A 6000-nucleotide genomic window follows, 5' to 3' on the forward strand; every position below is an offset into this window, starting at 1 on the left:
AGACCTTCTTTTTTCCTTAGGTTTACTACCCTCTATTCTCTTGTACTTTTTAACACCGTGTCCAATGCATCTTCTCCTCTAAATGGGAATGCAAAAACCCATGTGTGTGTGTGTGTGTGTGTGCGTGCGTGCACGCGCGTGTGTGTGTGCGTCAGTGTGTCTGTGTGCGTCAGTGTGTGTGTGTGTGTGTGTGTGTGTGTGTGTGTGTGTGTGCGTGCATGCGTGCGTGCGTGCGTGCCGGCGTGTGTGTGTGTGTGTGCGTGCGTGCGTGCGTGCGTGTGTGTGTGTGCGTCAGTGTGTGTGTGTGTGTGTGTGTGTGTGTCCAGTCTGCCTTGCCGTGGTGGGAAGGGGCAGTATACAGTGAGCGGCAGTCAGTCAAGTGTTTCTCCAGTCTTGAGCATCGGGCTTAATGAGGAGACATTGACAAAAAGACATGATGCAACAAAAGGTTGGACGTTGAAAAGAGGCGAACCTGAAGTCCCTCCAGTCATTCAGGCATACGTTAAAGGACCGGGCAGTCAAATCAAAGACTAAACTCTTCAGTCAAATTTCCCATCACTGGGAAAAACAGGACTAGCCACAGCAATGAGCAAAGAGGTGGTTCTTAAGTGAAATACATGTTAATGTCTTCCGATTCACACGAAATCATCAATATTCTTATAACTAGTAGTACTAGTAGTTGTTGTTGTTTACCAAAGGAAGAGCATCCGGTCTCGAGGCAGTACTGTGCTTAAATCTGTGTATCAACAGTAGTGTTGAATTATGCATGTGTGTCACTCTATCTTCCCTCAGCCAATGTTTGATCCAGCTGCAGACGCCCCTTCTGACAGTAGGACGCAGGTTAAGCAGCACACACTGTGCCGCAGCACAGGTAGCATGGCCTCGGGTTTCGCTTTAAAGCCACTAACAGCGCAACTTCAAAGCAGAGTTAAATGTGTTTGCATGTCTCGGTTATAAGCTACACGCTTTACGGTCAAGCGTTAAAACTTAACAGATGGCATGTTTCATTGTTCAGGAATTAACCGCAAATCAGATTATCACCAGTTTGCCGGCTGATTGGGTCTCACTTTAATGACCTAATATGCAATGCCTGCTTAGAAAAAAAAGTTTGTACTCTCGGGTGGCTGCCTTGCCAGCATATCTAATAAGTGTATCTAATAATAATAATGTATCTATAATAATATATATAATATGATGTATCCAATAATAATAATGTAAGAATAATGTAATGAAAGCATAGCTTTTGCCATTATTCTATCATTGCTTCTCTCATCATTTTGCTATTTGGATAAGCATAAGCTCACGGCGTATTCTGCTGAAAAACACGACGGAGCTTGCGATGCCTCATACATCAGGACTACCTTGTCATCGTGGTTTGGTTACTTGTTCTTCAGAAGTGATGACCGTCCGGGGATTTTCATTTGTCATTCTAGATCCCTCAGCATCTGCGTCTCTCACCGCAACATCGCCATCATCTGAGGTGTCTATCAGAGGAGCTATTTGGACGGAGGCCTTTGGATCGAGCGGTGTCCAACTGTCCACCAGATGTTTCCGGTCAGTGTCATAATATACAGTATCTGTCCATTTTACCCCCCTGCACTTATTATTAGCATTGAGCTCTGTTTGGCTCAATCTGTGGTCTGTTCTGCTGGCACCGGTCCTGAGCGGAGCACCTCAGGATATTGACCTCCTCTGGTTCTATTGCAGCGTGTAACGCTAATTCCTCCGAGACGCAGTGAAGGTGTCCAAGATGGTTTCCGCCATAGACTTGAGCACACATTTTTTCTTACGGTACGATTGATCGTTTTCCACGAGAAGCAGAGATCAAGATAACATTTGCTCCCCCCACTTCTTATTATTTTGTCTGTAGCTGGAAATACTGCTCTCTTTGCATTCGACTTGGAAAAGGCTCAGCGCTAAACATCTGGCTGAGTGAGAAATCTTCCGTTAATTCCCACAAATGAAAGACAAGCGGAGGAATACGGTCCAAGGGAAAAAGTTGGAAAAGAAACAAGTCAATATTATGGTTAATAAATCCCCTACAGCTCACCAGGAGAACTACCGTGATGATGATAAAGGAATCTCTAGATCTTACTCAGCATTCAAAGACCTCAGGATAGACAGAGACGACTTGCATCAGGGGGGGTGGGGGGAGGTGTCACGTCTGTAAAGCCTTGCCAAAAGCAAATTATAGTTGATCGCACATTTCAGCCTTCCTTCAACCCACGCTGTTGGCTGCCGAGATTCAGGCAAGCAGACTTCCTCTCCCCCCCCCCCGCTGAAATCCTTGTTGAGAAAACCTGTCCAGCTGGCAGGAGGCCATTTACAAACGGGGGAATGTTTCCTCTTTGTTGTGGTAAAAGCAAAATGACCCCCCAAAGCCCCCGTGAAGCTCACGTGGGACCTTCACGAAGCCGTGAAGATGGTGGAAAGAAAGCAAAGGATTCAAAGGAGGAGAGCAGGGCGAGGAAGATAGAAACAACGCTGAAGTACCAGGAGGAAAAGCACAAAGGCCTCTCAGCTGATATCAAGTCTCTTCATGTCTCATATACGCCCCGCTGACAGAGTCTCTCATATGTGCTCTATACAGCAGAGAAGAAGAAAAACTAACCTGAAAGAACATCAAAGTCCCTCTGGTCCCTCATGTGATGCTATATTAGATGCGGCTCTTTTATGCCTTTGACCTCACAGCTGTTGGAGAGATGGGAGAGACCTACCTGATGGGAGAGACCTACCTGATGGGAGAGACCTACCTGGGCTTTTTCCTAAGAGAGATTGCTCTGGACTCCGAGGTGAGGTCATCCCCTCACTGTCAATAATGCACTTCACATACTCTCATCCACATAGAGTTCCTGTTTAGCCGTGTCAGCTCCCCCTGAAAGCATCGCCGGTGCTCTCGAACCTCAGCAAAGTTTGCGCTCGAAGCAAATCGCAGCAGCTGGACACTCTGCTTGAGTAAAGCGTCAGAGTCTGAAACAAAGGGAGGAGTTGATTAATTTCTATTGCTGCTCGTCATGATTGACAGTCCACATCAAAAAGGCTGAATAATTCAGGGAAGATGGTACTAGTGGTGTAGTTAAGAATGTGATACGGAACCGACCTGGGATGGCTAGGCTAATTCTCGGTGAAGGCTAGGTTCAAGGTTAGGCCTAGGTTAATACTAGGTTGATGGAAGGCATTATTAGATGGTGAGGTAAAATGGGGTTGATGGTGGTAGCATAGAGGGGGGTGTTTCCAGCACGCTGGATTACACCGTTGAGCCTTCTTGAGGTGGGCCTAATTTAACGAAACATCTGTGAGGGAAGGTTGAGAACTTGAGAAGCCCCCATGCATGCATGCTGCATACTGCTGTTGGCTAGGGTAGGTAACCGGTGTTTGGTCCATCTGAGGAATGACTCCAGAGATCTATGACGGTGTAGCCTGATGTCTCCTATGGTGTTGCATCTGATGGTGATATCGCTTGTTTGTTTGCTTGTTTTTAATCTGGATTGATTGATTGCATCCTTAACCCATGCTAATGCTAAGGGCTTGTCCATGGGTGGAGGCGGCAGACAGGATTCGATCCACCGATCTCCTGCTTACAAAGCGCACACGCTAACCGCAACCCCAAGAGAGCTAGCTCTGGGGGCTTATCCAGGTAATCCCTACATCTCTAGATGTTTGGTTGGATCTAATATTACCATGAAATTAAGTGGAAACAGGGAGTTTAGCATTTTGCAGCCCTAATTCATGGTTATTACACTAAAACTACCACAAGTGTTTCCAGGTAACAAGTCACAGCATTAAACATATAATTTGTACAGTATTACCTTGAAACAAAAGGTAATGTTTGGAACATATATGGAGTATGAATTTCAGCATTATACTATGGTAATTACCAATTCATCAACCAATATTATCTCATTATTATCAGGTTAATTAATACCCAATACCCATGCTATTGTTAGCAGGTTACCATATTGTTACTAAAATATTACTATAGTATTACTAAATAAATAGTTTTGCCTCATTGCCATTTTTAAATGTGTTTCCCCATTATTACCATTTGTTTCTGGTCCTGTTACCCTATTACATAAATTTCAGTCTATTGACCCAGATATATGCGTTGTTAATACCAAGCTTTTACTGGTTATTAAGACCATGGTAATGACATGGTATTACCTAATTATTACTTTATTATCATACTATTACCCCCTATTACCATGCTGTTATGAGTTGTTACCGACAATAAGATACATGTAAAAAGGAAAGGGGGGGAGGGGGGGGGGTAAAAAACAACAACAATGCAAATACAAACAAAATATGGAATGAGTTATGCACAGACATCTGCAATGTGTAATATTAAGTACATTTACTTTATATTATATATTAGTGATTTAACTAGATACAGTATAGAGAGTATATATATGTAGATGTATATGTATAGAGAGTAAATACTAAAGACTAAAAACATCAAACATTAAAATGTTGCTCTGTACACAATGTCGTTTTTGGTTTTCTTGGGTTGAAATAATGACCCGCTAGCATCATAGACTCCCATACTCTGCCTTCATGTTGTGAGTTCAAGGTTCAAGTCATTTACCAGAAATCTCTCTGGAGCTGCATCTGGATCCTGTCAGTGCTTCACTCCCTAGAACAGCATGAACAAGGGGAAGTGTATCCATTTGACAAAGGAGATAGATGTTTGCACTTGTCAAAAGACCTAAGAGCATCTCATACCCCTCTCCGCTTCCAGGGACAATCTGATTTTCACAGACTTGTATATTTAATCCAAGAGTTTATTAAACACTTTATAGTGCTTTTTTATTATTATAGATATCTTTCAGCAGTGAACAAAATGGTCAGCTGATGTTCATTATATAACTCCTTCTGATCGCTTGTAAATCTAGTTTGGCTCTAGCAGCGCACGTTTTCCACGATACTTGGACTTGCACTGACTTGAGAAACTCTTTTGACACGGATCACTACACATGTTAGATGTTAAACAGATCTCTTCTGTGTTTGTGTAAGGTTTCTGCAGGACTCAGTCACTACTGGAGCTAATCAACTGCTGATCCCCAGGAAATCTTCACATATTTGATCTTTGAGAGTTGTAAAAACAAGTCGTGTCTTGACTTCTGTTCAAAAAATCGAAATGGCAGCTACAGTTATGGTGACAGTCACTCCAGACGAGATGTTTGTACATTTCATCTCATCTGAGGGTCTCTGTGAGCAGCTGCGTACTTTTAACTAGACATTGCAACCCCAGGTGACCTGCTGTACAAGTTGCTGTACAGGTGGGTCAATATCTCAATTTTAGCCTGACAAAATGGTAGCAACATAGAGAAGATAGGAGACGATCCGAACATGTAAGCCAAGCTCTGAGTTTTGAAACGTCCCAAAAACGAGATGTAAATCTTCTTATAAGACTGAGAGACAGTTAGAGGAGCAGTTATGAAGATGGACACACTCCCACTGTGCACTGTTGCATGCACTGGGTCCAGAAGACACCTTTGACACAGCACAGAATATGACAGCCAAATCATTCACTGGTCCTCATATCCCAGCCCCCCCCCCCCCCCAAAAAAAAAAACTACCTCCCTGCAGCAGAAATATGGCTCTGATTATTGGGGCTGTATGTTGAATGAGTGGTAGGGTAAAACCTTGGGAGGTGCAGTAATGCGAAACAGATATACTGTACTGTATCTTTAGCACTATCAGCACACACTTACAATGAAGACATACCTTTGTGATCATCCAGAAAATCACTTTAAACTCCTGCGCTTTGAGCCGTGAACACCGTTCAAATCCAGATACCAGACGACTGTCTCCGTTGGCACCGACAGCATTACCTGTCTGCTGGAAGAGATGAAGTAATATCTGCCTACCCCCCGAGGCAAGTTCACTGGAGGAGGTATATAGAGTTTGCATGCCACCGCTAACAGGATAAGCCTACATCATTACAATTACTGTCGGGCCTACTACTGTCAAAGTATTTGCCACTCTCTTACAAATAAATGG

This window comes from Poromitra crassiceps (genome assembly GCF_964638095.1).
Source record: "Poromitra crassiceps genome assembly, chromosome: 9".
Classification (NCBI taxonomy): Eukaryota; Metazoa; Chordata; class Actinopteri; order Beryciformes; family Melamphaidae; genus Poromitra; species Poromitra crassiceps.